The following is a 16,047-nucleotide window of genomic DNA, read 5'->3' on the forward strand; positions in this document are numbered from 1 at the left end:
CCAGCGCGCAGTGGGTTAAGCGGCCGGACGCCGGCACAGGCTGTGTGCCGGCTGCATCCATTCATTCCTATGGGACCTAGCTAACATTGTTAGCTTTTCCCACAATGCTTGGCCAGTAGCAAAGCATTGTGGGAAATAACCTCCAACCTCGATCCTGCCTAAAAATATCGGGATCGGAATGCCGATCGCGAAATTTACTCGATCGCCGATCGGAATCCAATCTTTTCCGATCCCAATCCCTCAACCCTAATAAGGGGCTATTATTTATAAGATGGCTAATATTGATTATGTGGACTACCGTGTTTCCCCCAAAATAGGACACTCCCGAAAGTAAGGCATGCGGGAGGGGGGGTTTCTGTTGAATTGCCTAATATAAGGCACCCCCTGAAAATAAGGCATGCCTAAAAATCTTTGCAGCCGACTGAACATTGTGCGATGTGCTCAGTGTCCAAAGGAAATCCGGCTGCTGCCTCTGCTGTTGTCTCCACTGTACCTGCTGCTGTAGGTTGAGCTCTCCCAGCTCATCCCAAAGGCAGCAGTCGGCTTTGCTGTGCACATGGAGCACAGAGCATGGCATCCATCCGGCTGCTGTCAGTGAATTGAGGATCGCTAAGCCCCGCCCCCGAAGGCTCGCTAAGCCCCGCCCACCACTGCTGGGACGAACACCAGCACTGCTACGAAGATGGGAAAGGTAAGTAGGATACCTTCTCCCCCCCCTACACTACCTACAACCGGCAGTCATACTGACGATCTGCTAAGGAAGTGCAGGCATGACTGCCGGTTGCCATAAAAGATATCCCCCGAAAATAAGACAGGTCCTATATTTAGGACAATTTAATATAAGACACTGTCTTATTTTTGGGAAACACAGTATTAGTTATAAGGTGAACTATTATTTATGAGGGGGCTATTCTTAATAAGGGGGATTATTTATTTAGGAGGGGGGGCATAAGAGGGAACTATTACTGATGGGGAACACTTTTTTTTTTTTTTTTTTTTATAAGTAGGGACTATTATTTATAAGGAGGCGCTATAATAACTAATGAGGGAGTGTGGTTATTTCAATTGCACGTGGCAAAAAGGGGGGTGGTTATTACTGTTTGAAGGACAGAAAGGGGGTGTTGTTAAAGGAGCTGTCACTGGAAATATAAAGGTGTTGTTGGTATATCAGTGTTTGAAGCTCTGATTTTTAATTTTCAACAGGGCCACAGTACACAGCCATGTACTTCCTGTGGGCTTTTTTTTTTTTTTTTTTTTTTTCCCAGCCTTTTCAGCTAAGCTTTAGTCATAGATATATACAAATGGAGTGAGGCGTAACTGCATAGTCACTTTAAGAGCTGATTCATCTGGCTGTGTTGTTGTTGTGCAGGACATAACTTAATGTATATTTAACCTTATACTATTCAGAAGATAAAAGTTTGTCTGGGTGTGACATGGGTTTGGAAATAAAGCTAGCAAACACGCACCCTAATGCGGTGATCCGGAAAACTATGCTTTTATGAGTTCTGGTGCAAGTCATACTCACACAGCAACAGGTGAACATTTTACAGGTTTTAGAAAATTATATTTCAGAATTAAAAATTAAGATACTAGTGGACATTATATACTCCCCTGCCATAGAGGTAAAACAGCTGTTAGCAAATTTTGCTTGGTTGGTTAGGGAAAACCTGCTAGATTGTCCCGTTTGACCCTCACACTACCAAAACAGTGGGGTGGTCTGGGGCTCCCTGACCCTTGTAGGTACTATGAGGCCTCCATGCACCAAAGAGTGCTGGACTGGTACTGTCATCTTTCCCTCAAGCAATAGGTCTCCCTGGAGTACGTCTTCCCTAGAACTCCCCTCCACTTGCTTCCCTGGCTGGACTCAGTGCACCGTGGGCTCCGAGAGCCCATCCCACCATGGGTCCCAGAAATGTAAAACATTCTTCCCAAGGCAGCAACTTTCACCTTCCCCCTCTCCAATGTTCCCTATATTGTGAAACCCGGCGGGACTGCCTCCTTGGCCTTTCCAGCAGTAGCGTGGGGCAAGTAGGCAGAGAGCAGTTCTGATCGGGTGGCCACTGGCTGTCCTACTGTGATCTACTTTCTGACCCAAACCTCCCCTCACTGGGTCAGTGGTGAGTTCTCCAGCTCACAAACTTTCTAGCTTCGTTGCCCAATTTCCCGGGTTACAATAGACCGTTCTCACAGTCGAGAGGGCCTGTTCCAAGTCCGGCCCGGTCAGACACTCCCTGTCTGTTTTTTATTTGCTGCTGATCTCCCATCCTCCGGATTACAAGCCCTCCTGCTTGTCTAAGCAGGAAGCCGAACTGAACATGACCTTTTCCAAGCATCAGTGCTCTAGGATCCTCAAATTTGCCCACAAGAGCTCCATAATGAGTAAATACCAGGAAGTGGGGTACAAACTTCTAAACAAATGGTACCACGTCCGGTCTAAATTGCACAAATTCTTCCCATCTGCCTCTCTGAGGTATTGGCGAAGTGGCACGGAGAAGGAGACGCTATTGCATGTCTTCTGGGAGTGCGCTGGACTGAGAGATTTTTGGGAGGGAGTCCATCGGGTGATTTGCAAAGTTTTTCAGGTTACCCCTCCTTGCACACTGGCTTTCTTCGTACTCCACCTCTCGGAATACTCCCTCCATGCTTACCGTAAATCCTCTTTATGGCACATGGTTAACACCCCAAGAGCATGCTTTCCTGTGCTCTGGAGGTTGCAGAGTGTGTCTTCCCTCCTCCATTGGATTCATATGGTGGAGGATATCTAGGGAATGGAGGATCTCACTGCATCTCCTCAGGACACGCATGGTGCTTTTATTGACGCCGGGACGCCTTGGATCGTCTTTCAGAGTACCCAGAATTATAGAGATCTGGTGAGTTGAATCTCACCTGACGGGTCCCGCTTCCCTGGATTGGTTGCAGGGGCTCCTGTTTTTTGGCCTACCCTGACCCTCTTTCTTTTCTTTTCTTTCTTCTCTTCTCTTTCTTTCCCCCTTTTTTTGTTTTTATTTTTCTTTAGTCATATTATGGTTATTGTGCCTGTTACACTTTACTATGCTGTATCCTCACTTATTTGACATGTTTGTTTTTGGCTCTTGTTGTTTGAGGCTTGCTTTCGTGTTTAGTATTGCGTGCTTCTTTGTTTTGAAAAAAAAAAGTAAACAAACCAAAAGGTCAAGGACAGGCAGAGGTCATACAGAGAAAGGCAGTAGAGCAGAATCAGAAGCAAAGTTAAAAGAAAACCTGGCCAAAGTCAATAAACAGAGCAGCAAGAAGGAACTACCTTACTAAAATCCTATATTGAGCAGAGATATAGACATAAATAAACCAGATCTTCCTGGGATAGGCTGGACAGGTCCACAGATGAGCATGTTAGGCCTATACAGAGGACCTTGCATGTCCTCATAGATGTGCGCTATTACATAATGCTAGAAAGCCAACAGTGAGATGAATCCAGCACACTATCAGCTTTCCCAATGTGTACTCACTCTGGAGAGATCGGTGCCATTAATTTCGGCACGGATATCTCACCGCTGTCAGAAGGGCATTACAGTCTACCATCATTGCTGGGCTGTGAGAAGTGTCCCCCTGACAGTACTCTTCCATAGATTTGTACTGCGGGGACGTTCATCAAAGGCAATAACGCTGAGCAGTAAGGCCCACTCGTTGTCTGATTTCTAGCGGTATATAATACTGCACATCTATGAGGACGTGAAAGGTTCTCTTTAAGTTAAATGGAGGGAGGTCGTGCTTTCGCCCTCTGTGCAAATACAGCTACATCAGCAGCAAGAGGACGTACATGGAGAGGTGCAGCACAGCGTGTAGCAGAAATACGCTTTCGATTATGTCTTTGGGAAGAGATAACCGGCATTACATAGGCAAGTAGGATCCAGAGATATACTCTGATTTAATTATGATAACCTTGGGGAGATGAGAGGAGTGCAGTATATGCACTTTATATACTTACTTTCTGCGTATTAGTTTGCACCCTCTTTATAATGCTGTTGCATTGTTTGTATTTGTATTGCCGCTTGCACCTATTTACATTTATTTTATTATAGAAGTAATGTCTGACTTTTTGCATTGTACATATGGTGGTGAGGCGTTATCCATGTTCGAAAGGCTATTTTAATAAGAATACAGTATATCACGGGATCCTACTTGCCTTGAGTTCACTTTGTAGGCCTATTCCAATAGAGGTATGTCTGTATAGTGTGGGTTCCCATCTAAATGAAGTTGCCTTGTTTAGGCAGATGGGCGCTCACAATTTGATTAAATAGTACACCAAGAACCTCAAATGTATACTAATAGATCATGAACATAGCAAGGGCCAGTTTTAGACTAACAGAGGCACTGGGCAAAATTAAAAACACCCCGGGGGCCACACGGTGGCTCAGTGGCTAGCACTGCAGCCTTGCAGCACTGGAGTCCTGGTGTTCAAATCCTGCCAAGATAAATGTTCCCCTTTGTCTTTTACATTAATGATGATAGGTGTTGGGCCTAAGATTGAAGATTAAACTCTCTGGAGGAGCTGACACATGTTCCCACTGTCTTGAGCTATCAATCTCAGCCACAGGAAGGATGATATACCATTTACGCTCATCCGGAATCAGTACAGGAGCTATTTTTGCAATACCAAGATGAAGCTTTTATTTCGGTTTGGTCTGAGGCCAAGGGTTCGCAGTGCGCTCTTCTAGATGCCAGGAAGCTGATAATCATACACTTTCTCTTTTTATTTTTATACAGCAGGAACCTTATGGACAAGCGATACTATTATTCTCTCATAGCAATGATATGTGTTCTTGCCAGGTCATCAGAATGTGCAAATCTAAACCATATACCACATACACCACACACATGTTTACAACATGATTCACATGTTCTGCTGTTCTTCAGAGGAAAAAGGCAGTCACAGATTGCAAAATAAATGAAGGCCTATAATCTGGAATCTAAGGAGATGGACACTGATACTGATGAATAACATTTTCAGCATGTCCTGTTAATAAAAAGTGGTGTTTATTATCAGTTCCTAAGAAACTTTGCCAGTAGTGTTTCTATACAGACGACTAAGACAAGTCGGAGCCCTTTAACTTAACATTAGATGCTTTACAGGGGTTGCCCAGGCAAAACTGGACATTAAATTTATTATTTAAAGAGGCAGGGGCAGTGAAAAAAAAAAAAAAATTTATACTCCTTTCCCTGATGCCCCCATGAATTCCAGCGCGGTCCAGACTTTTAGGTCCAGTGTTGACATGTAGTGGAAGTCTCAGCCACGTGTGACTGCTGAGGCCAATCAGCGGCCTCAGCAAAAAGCCTGAGATGTCACTTCCTGTGACATCATGAGTCTCTTCCTGACGCCTGCTGAGCTCGCTGATTTGCCTCAGTGGTCACAACTGCTGAGGTCAATCAGTGGCTTCAGCACAAGGGATCTGTGACGTCACAGTCAGCGAGCAGTTTCACTTTGAGAAGATGCCAGATCAGCTCAGAGGACATGGAACATCGTGGATGGGTGAATAAGTCTACCACCATGTGAAACATGAGGAAGAATAGCAGTGCTTTTGCTATCATCACTTGACAGTCTCTCTGCCAATCATGAGGAGATGGTGGAAAGATCACAGTAATGAAGTCATATATGCACCTTATAACATTATCCACACATACAGGAGTCTTTTCAACAAGTGGAAATTACTTTGTTAACAACCGCATTGCCTGTGGTTTTTTAACCCCTTCCTGACATCTATTACTATTATTGTTGCAGAAGCCGTCCTGTTTCCCTGACAGTCTTATGAAGGCTCCCAAGCTTGTCAATGTATGATAGCTATGGAGGCTGGTCTAGATTGTAAGTTCAATAGTTTAACCCCTTCCCGCCGATGGCATTTTTTGATTTTCGTTTTTGACTCCCCTCCTTCTAAACCCCATAACTTTTTTATTTCTCCGCTCCCAGAGCCATATGAGGTCTTAATTTTTGCGGGACAAATTTTTCTTCATGATGCTATCATTAATTATTCTATATAATGTACTGGGAAGCAAGAAAAAAATTCAGAATGGGGTGGATTTGAAGAAAAAATGCATTTCTGTGACTTTCTTACGGGCTTTGGTTTTACGGCGTTCACTGTGCAGCCAAAATGACATGTCCCCTGTATTCTCCAGGAATACCAAATTTATATGGTTTTATTTACATTTTGACCCCTAAAAAAAATTCCAAAACTGTGTTAAAAAATTTTTTTTCTAAAAGTCGCCATATTCCGACGGCCGTAACTTTTTTATACGTAAGTGTACGGGGATGCATAGGGCATCTTTTTTTGCGGGGCCGGGTGTACTTTTTAGTTCTGCAATTTTCGGGAAATGTTATTGCTTTGATCACTTTTTATTCAAATTTTTATCAGAATCAAAACAGTGAAAAAATGGCGGTTTGGCACTTTCGACTATTTTTCCTGTTACGGCGTTTACCGAACAGGAAAAATATTTTTATAGATTTGTAGAGTGGGCGATTTCGGACGCAGGCATACCTAACATGTATGTGTTTCACAGTTTTTAACTACTTTTATATGTGTTCTAGGGAAAGGGGGGTGATTACTTTTTTTTTTATTTTTATTTTTTGCATTTATTAGACCTCCTAGGGGTGTTGAACCCCAGGGGGTCTGATCACTAATGCAATGCATTGCAAAAAATCATCCTTTCTTTTGCAGGCTGCATAGACCAGCCTGCAAAAGAGAGGATTTGCAGACAAGCCTGGGAGCCTTGTACAGGCTCCCAGCTGTCATGGCAACGAGACGTCAGCCCTGGAGCATGCTCCAGGAGCCGGCGATCCCGGGGAAAATGGCGCCTCTGACCGCGGCGCCGGAGGGGTTAATGCCTCCGATCGGTCCGGGGACCGATCAGAGGCATGAGAGCCGGTTGTCTACTGCTTAAAGCAGTAGACACCCGGCGGCTATGGCGGCCGCCCAGCTCCCGGGCGGTCGCCATAGTTACAGACCCGACATGCGCCGTACTATTACGGCGCATATCGGAAAGGGGTTAACACACACACACACAAAAAAAAAGTTTTTAAAAATTCAAATCACTGTCATTTCAATAGCGGAAATAAATCAAAACTTCCAAATTGCAGTGTTTTGCTTTCCATAAAAATTTGAATAGAAAGTGATCAAAACATCAGACATTCACAAAAATTGTATTATGCCTTATGTTTCCCCCATACAACTAGAGAGGAACATTAAACTCTGAAAACTGAAGGGGGGGCATTAAACCATAGGGGTAGCTGGAGAGAGACATTAAACTGAGGGCAACTAGAGGAGGACAAGTCCCCCTCCAGTTGCCCCCAGTTTAATGTCCCTTTCAATTTGCCCCCAGCTTAAAGGGGTATTCCCACCTCACATACTCATCAGTCTTAAGGGCTAGTTCACACGTGGGCAAAGGGGAGGTTTTTGACAGCGGAATTCGCTTCAAAAACCTCTCCTTTAACATGGTAGTCTATGTAGACCACTAGCTTTTTTTTTCCTCCTAGCGTTTTCCGCCTGAAGAAGCGACATGACCTTTCTTCAGGCGGAAAACGCCTGAAGAATTGCATAGAAGTGAATGGGAGGCGAAAACCGCGCGGTAAAAAACCGCGCGGATTTCGCCTGCAGTTTCTATAGCACATATAGGAAAAAAAAAACCTAGCGAAAACCGCTAGCGAAAACCGCGTCAAAAACCTCGTCAAAAACCTCGTGGAATGCAAAAAACAGCGTCAAAAAAACTCCTCGAGGTTTTTTACCTCGCACAAATAAGCTAGGCGGTTTTCACGTGTGAACTGACCCTTACTGCTGTAAAATCTTCTATCTTCCTGGTTTCTTGCATCATTCGGTGGGCGGGGTTTCACATGCAACCTCCCGTTTAGCTCCGCCCCCAAATTTGTATGTAGCTCCGCCCCCCAAATTGGACTATGAAGTACAGGCAGCAGCAACTCCATTCTGTGTTACATACATACATATGCCTGTCTCTGCCATAATGAACACAATTGAATTAGCTAGCCTGATAACTGGGAGAACAGAAGAAATGAAAGCAGCTCCTCTCCTCTGAGTGCAGGACCTAGGTCACATGGTGTAGACACAGGAATAGCTAGAAACACAGGCTTGCTCCCTGCACTTAGCCCCTCCTCCCTCCCCCCTGAGAGCAGCAGATACACCACTTGACTCATGAGCAGCTAAGTCAGGGCTGTGGCCACAAAAAATTGAATTAAGTAAGATAGTGGCCAAACAAAGCAGCTTTGCTAAAGCAGTGTATTTAGGAAAAGTCTTACATCCACATTAACAAGCAGTATAGATAGGATCCTTGTGATGGGACAACCCCTTTAATGTCTTTGTCCAGTGACCCCCATTGTTTAATTTCCCCCTCTAGTTGTCCAATGTTAATCTCCTCCCCAGTTTGTTTCCCTTCATCTTCCCCCAGTTTAATGTCCCTCCTCCATGTCAGCACCCACTTTAATGTCCCCCCTCCATCTCTGTCCCCAGTTTCATGTCCCTGCCTTCATCTGCCCCTAGTTTCATGTCCCCCCTTCATCTGCCTCTTGTTTCATGTGCCCCATCAATTTGCCATCAAAGTTTAACATATAAAACACAGATACTGACCTCTTCTCGCTCCCCCACCACTCTGCCTGCATTCTCATTCATGGAGTTTTCTGGGAGCTGAAGGTGCGATACAATGACATCACTCACACCGCACCTGGAGCTCCCACAAGACTCCGTACAGCTGCCAGGGCTAGAGTACATGGGGAGCACAGTGGTGTAGCGGGAGCTGTCTGTATACAGCTTCCTGCTTCTTTCACCATAGTATTCAAATCAGTTGCGTCCTCCAGTTGCAGATGAGTTGAAACCACAGCATACCTCCCGCCAACTGGGAACGTGGGACAAGACCCACAATCCGGGACTCTCTCGCAGAATCCGGGACGGTTGGAAGATATGACAAATCCTATTATTAGATAAATTAATATTCTTTGATTTTTTAAAAATATTTTCTATAGAAGTTTCAGATGATGCTGCTGGAAATAAATGTTAGAATTTTTCCTAGGTGAATTTTTGTATGATTGACTGCTTATACACAGACATCTGCTTGAGAATGCAGGCATGGCTTCTCCATTGTTGCAACCGGCCGGCTCCCAGTGGTCATTTCCCCACCAATATGACATTTTTATTTTTTCTGTCAAAAAGGAAGAATGTTTTGGTTGAACCTGTTCCAGCACGGCTTTCATCTCTTAGGGTGCATTCACACTGAGTAAACGCTAGCTTATTTTGTAGAGTAAAATTACACTTGTAAATTTTGCTATCCCATTGACTTCAATGGCATTTTACAGGCGTATTTTTACAGGCGTATTTTTTACAGGCGTATTTTTACACTTGTAAAAAAATATCATTGAAGTCAATGGGATAGCAAAATTTACAAGTGTAATTTTACTCTACAAAATAAGCTAGCGTTTACTCAGTGTGAATGCACCCATAGGGTGCATGCACACTACGTAACGCCGGGCGTGTATGAGAGCCGTACACGCCGGCGTTACAGCAGGGCTGCCGAACACTTCCCATTCACTTCAATGGGAGCGCTCGTAAACGCCGCTGTTACGAGCGCTCCCATTGAAGTGAATGGGAAGTGTTCGGCAGTCTGCCGTAATGCCGGCGTGTACGGCTCTCATACACGCCCGGCGTTACGTAGTGTGCATGCACCCTTATGGTGCATAGAAAAAAGAAAGCTGTGTTGCTGATAGCTCCACCATTATATTCAGATGTATTTGCATCCAAAACAGCGGGAATGCACCCCAAATGTCCCAGTTACTCCTATCGTTAAAGCGGCCATGGATGTCATGCTTTATAACCAATTTGTAAGTGTCACTAGGGTTTTCTTTAACAATCATATTGAAATCACGTGCCCCACCTCATCCAAATTTGAGGCCCTCTGGCGACTGTGGGTGGTGTTGCAGGAGTCATCTGAATTTTTAACTTGGTTTTCGTGACTCTCTCTGTTTGAAGTACTGCCTCAAGGAGCTTCCTGTGCCTGGTACAGTCAGGGCATATGTCATAGGCAGATGTGTAGATGAGGACAATGTGAGTAAGGTCCCTAGTAAAGTGAGGAGCCAAAGATGTCTGTGCTGTAAGGACTGACAGTCACAAATATAATGGCCACTTCATATTTTCAGCAGATGAAGGTTCATTCAAACTGAAAACAAGTACTGCAGCGGCATCTAGTGGCAGAATGATAACACTGCCACTGGGGACTGCTATACTTATGTGGAGGGGCTGGTTTTAGACAAAGTGTGGTCAGGGCAAAATTAGAAGAAGGCCCCAAATAGCATCATACCAATAATTGTCATTTTCAGTCAATTCACAAGGCACTCCCATCAGCATTCATAAGGACTTAAAAAGGTTAGAAGAACAAAACAGATTTAGAAACGTATATATGGTTATGAAATCATCAATACCATTACACATATCAATTACTGAACAAAAGACATCATATAATGAACATTAGTACTAATAATTCTATACAAGACCCAGATAGTACACTAACTCCACATCGTGCCATAGTCCTTCTATCCTTATAATAATTAGGGAAAATTTGACATGGGGGGGCTCCCTGACCAAACCTCCCTCCCATCCCTCCCACACACAAACCACATTCTCTCACACACACACACACACACACACACACACACACACACACTATTATGCCCCATAGTGGCCCCTGCACACAGTATTATGCCCCATAGTGGCCCCTGCACACAGTATTATGCCCCATAGTGGCCCCTGCGCACAGTATTATACCCCATAGTGGCCCCTGCACATAGTACTATCCCCCATAGTGGCCCCTGCACACAGTATTATGCCCTATAGTGGCCCCTGCGCACACTATTATGCTCTATAGTGGCCCCTGCACACAGTATTATGCCCTATAGTGGCCCCTGCGCACACTATTATCCCCCATAGTGGCCCCTGCACACAGTATTATCCCCCATAGTGGCCCCTGCACACAGTATTATCCCCCATAGTGGCCCCTGCACACAGTATTATGCCCCATAGTGGCCCCTGCGCACACTATTATGCTCTATAGTGGCCCCTGCACACACTATTATGCCCGGGGTAGGAAGCCCCGGACAAAAGTGTGCACTCGGGCCCACAAGACTTGTTATGCCACTGACAGTGTTAATATACTAACACAAAGAATACCACATTAAGCAACCAGTTTACAGCAGCAGTTTCGAGGAGAACAGAAGACGACTTTGCAAATCGATCAACAATGTCATCATAATCTTGGAAATGACTGTAGGGTTATAGGTTGGACTTGATGGACTAATGTCTTTATCCAACCTCATCTACTATCATACCTCCCAACTTTTGAAGAACTGAAAGAGGGACAAAACGTGCAGCGCGCTACGCTACGCTTCGGCAAATTTAGCCCCGCCCACTTTTGTGTGGACTCCGCCCACTCGTTAATTTTTCATGTGCCCGCACACAGTATAATCCTCCTACAGTCACCCGTAAATTATATGTCCCCCCTCTATCTCCCCCCCAGTTTCATATCCCCCTTCCATCTCTGCCCCCAGATTCATGTCCCCACATCTCTGCCCCCAGTTTCATGTCCCCTCCATCTCTGCCCCCAGATTCATGTCCCCCCTCCATCTCTGCCCCAAGATTCATGTCCCCCCATCTCTGCCCCCAGATTCATGTCCCCCCTCCATCTCTGCCCCAAGATTCATGTCCCCCTCCATCTCTGCCCCAAGATTCATGTCCCCCCAGATTCATGTCCCCCCTCCATCTCTGCCCCCAGATTCATGTCCCCCATCTCTGCCCCCAGATTTATGTCCCCCCTCCATCTCTGCCCCAAGATTCATGTCCCCCATCTCTGCCCCAGATTCATGTCCCCTCCATCTCTGCCCCTAGATTCATGTCCCCCCAGATTCATGTCCCCCCTCCATCTCTGCCCCAAGATTCATGTCCCCCATCTCTGCCCCAGATTCATGTCCCCTCCATCTCTGCCCCTAGATTCATGTCCCCCCAGATTCATGTCCCCCCTCCATCTCTGCCCCCAGATTCATGTCCCCCCATCTCTGCCCCCAGTGTCATGCCGTCCTCTCCATCTCTGCCCCCAGATTCATGTCCCCCCTCCATCTCTGCCCCCAGTGTCATGCCGTCCTCTCCATCTCTGCCCCCAGTGTCATGCCATCCTCTTCTTCATCTGCCCCCAGATTCACGTTCCACCTCCATATTAAACTTACCTTCTCCTCCGCTCCCTCGCCGCTCTCTGCGCGCCTCTCTCGCTGACACATGCGGCTGAAGGAAGGAGCTGACACAGGTCAGCTCCTTCCTTCGCCGCTGCGTGTCTCTCTCGCTGACACATATGCGGCTGAAGCGAGGAGCTGACCTGTGTCAGCTCCTCGCTTTGCCGCTGCCGCCGGCTACTGGCTTGTACACGCGATGTACAAGCCAGTAGCCGGCGGCGAAGTGAGGAGCTGACACAGGTCAGCTCCTCGCTTCAGCCGCATATGTGTCAGCGAGAGAGACACGCAGCGGCGAAGCGAGGAGCTGACCTGTGTCAGCTCCTTCTTTCAGCCGCATGTGTCAGCGAGAGAGGTGCGCAGCGGCGAAGCGAGGAGCTGATCTGTGTCAGCTCCTTGCTTCAGCCGCATCTGTGTTCAACTCAGATCTGCGTCCTCTGGACGCAGATCTGAGTTGAAATCGGGACATACCTCCCTCCAACCGGGACCGCGGGACATGTCACCCAAATCGTGAATGTCCCGTGGAAATCGGGACTGTTGGGAGGTATGTACTATATATGTGTGTGTATGATCACCACTTGCATTCTGCTGCACATACAAAACTTTCTGCATTATATAAGGCGCTCTTTACTTTGGCCTGCATCAAATTTTCCTGTGAAAGAGTGTGGTTTTTTTTTTTTTGAGAATTAAAAATTGTAAAAGAATAATTTGAAGTAGGGCCGCTTTAACCATAGGGTCAACAGTGCACTTGCATTGGGTCCCATTTTAGCAGGGGCCCCTATTGGACAATGGGACAGTCCAGCATATGCTATCCCACTGTCCAGGGTTGGTGAACTCTTCTTGCTCCTGCTGGCATTGTGTATTTTTCTGACTGATGGCAGGTTGATGTGTAACAACTTGCCGCCTCTGTCTTGGCTTCTAGATATGGGATATGATACTGTGGGGGTAACCTGAGGTGGACATGACAGTGTGGGGGCAACTTAGTTGGGAGGGGGGGGGGGGGGGGTCATAACACTGTGGGGGCAACCAGGAGGTGAGCGGACATGAATCTGGGGGGTAACCTGGAGGGGGACATGAAAATGTGGGAGCAACTTGGAAGGGGACATTATGAGGGGCATTATATTGTATGGGGCCACTAGGGAGGCATTATACTGTGTGAGAGCCCCTAAGTGTTATTATACTGACTTTTTGACCACTGAGTCTTAATCCAACACTTCAGATCTTTCATATAGTGTAATTAGAATGCCAGATGAGAACTAGATCTTCTGTGAGACAAGATGGAATCCCTTTAAAAAATGCACTAGGAGGGGCCGACAGAGGTGGAAACAAGAGGCCAAGAGAGGAAACAAGTGACTTGGCGTTAGATAATACACATGTCACTCCTAATATTAATATCATCATTTGACTCCACATGTTAGATGATTACATTTCTCTGTTAAGCAAAGAGGAAAATTTGGGGTTGGTTAAGTTTTGGGTTTGGAATTTGAAATTGATTTATTTAAAACAGTAAGGAAACTAAATTTTTTAAAAATATTATGGTAAGGTAACTGATAGGGATAGACCATATAAAGATGGTGAGATCACTTGTGAAGTGGGCCCTTTGGGATTTGTTGTAAATTCTGAAACTACCAATTTAGGTTTGAAGAATATACCCTGAAAATAAGACCTAGTGCAGTTTTTTTCAAGCTTAGAAATATGAGGCCTCCCCTGAAAATAAGACCTAGCAGCAGTCATTGCTACAGCTCCCTGGATGCCATGCATTTGCAGATTATTTAGGTAGGCCTTAACTTGTGTGGAAGGCATTTGGTGCAGTCTCCAAGGACCATTGTGCCTGGGTGAGCTGGAGTAAGCCTTTATCCTATCCCAGCAGCTGTATGTACATGTGAGCTGGGAGAGGCCACCACCGCCGCCGCATCTGATGTCCCTGCCTGTACAGGTGAGCTGGGAGAGGTCCACTGCTGTCGCTGCTGTACCGGTATGCACAGGTGAGCTGGGACATGCTACAGAAAATGTCAATGTGTTCCAGTAACTATAGTGGTTAGCGCCCCTGGTAAACTTGATGTGTGATTGACTGCGTCAATCTGTGAGAGGTCCTGACAGTTTTGCTGACAGTTTCCAGACCCTTTTGTTTTGGCATGTGAATGTGAATTCTTGGTCATAGAAAAATAAGACATGCTATAAAATGTAGGGATTACACACCGTGAAAAGTAAGTGAACCTCTAAACCATATATATATATATATATATATATATATATATATATATATATATATATATATTTTTTTTTTTAAATTAGACAACCTGAAGATTACATATGTCTCAATGGATCATCAATAGCCACATCCACCTTCATGCAACAACACAAATTTTTTTTTTTTTAAAAAAATGCACTAAAACACATATTTGCGCCAAAAACTCATGTTCAATCTCAGATTCATATACAACATACATTTAAAATAATAGCTTATGGTTTATACAATGTGTATATATACTATATGTACCGCAAACAACTACAACTGCTACTGCGCGGGATTACAAGCAATGACGCCGGAAGAAGAAGACGAGGAAGATGGGACCCGAGGACATTGCTGCAAGAAGATGTAGGCGTGGCTAAAGATGACGTCAGACTGTGCATGCCCACCCAGCATGCACGATACGGTATGATTATCATTCTTATGTAGGGTATTATTTTAAAACGGGGGGGGGGGGGGTAGTAGTGTCTGAATGGCCTTTTTAAAGTCTATTCACACATATGTGGGACTCCATCAGCTTAATTTTGCTGATAGAGCCCCTTTAAAATGAATGTAAAATTATCTTCATAGCCCAAATGAGACCAGCGATATGGGCATTAGAAGTAAGGACGTAGCAGCTACATCCTCGGCTATACAAGTGACACCCTGGGAGGACGTAGAGCTACGTCCTTGGCAGTGAAAGGATTAGAGGGGTTGTCCCGTCTCAAGGATCCTATCTATACTGCTAGCTTAGGTAAATTGAAGCTTTTTTCTAAACACAGTATATTGTTTTAGAAATACTGCTTTGTTTGCCTGGTATGTGAATTTACTCCTCCCATTGTTTGCACAACATTGCTATAACCACGGACCTGTGAGATAGAACAAGTGAAGCAGGACAACCCGTGCAGCTAATTGCAGTTTGCTGATAAAGCCTAATATCTCTCTATGTCAGGGGTCCTCAAACTTTTTAAACAGTGGGCCGGAGGCAGAGCAGGTCGCACAGACATCGGGAGCGGTGCCCTCTAATAGGTAAAGTGAAGTGCGCTCCATGGCCTGGCCCGAGCTCCCCAGGAGCTTCATTATAAATACACGCCTGCCGGCGTTGTCGGCAGGGCCAGACAGAAGTGCTTGGCAGGCCGCATGTGGCCCTCGGGCAGCAGTTTGAGGACCCCTGCTCTATGTAAACACACAGATAACACTGAGTCTGTTCTATAGAAGAATCTGCATATTATCTGATCTGCAGAAGTGTTTTTTGTCCCATTCAACAGGAGGGAGAGGACTATAGGAAGTGAGAAGCAGACACTGTGTGCAGCCTGGCTGAAAGATTGAGATGGGAGAACCCCTTTAAGATGACTAGGACTAGGCTAATAATTCACTAGGCATCATTTTTTAAAAATTTATTGTCCTTTTCTGTGATAAACTGTGTTCAAGGACCTCCTTTACAGACTGCTCATTCAGCATGGTTTCAGTCATTTCAATGAACTGATTTACTAATGTAGTCAGATCTGAAAATGAGTCTGTAAGACAACCAATCTGTCCTTTCACATTTTCTGTTATTCGCCAAGCTTGCAGAATGTCC

This window comes from Leptodactylus fuscus, chromosome 1, assembly GCF_031893055.1.
Source record: "Leptodactylus fuscus isolate aLepFus1 chromosome 1, aLepFus1.hap2, whole genome shotgun sequence".
Classification (NCBI taxonomy): Eukaryota; Metazoa; Chordata; class Amphibia; order Anura; family Leptodactylidae; genus Leptodactylus; species Leptodactylus fuscus.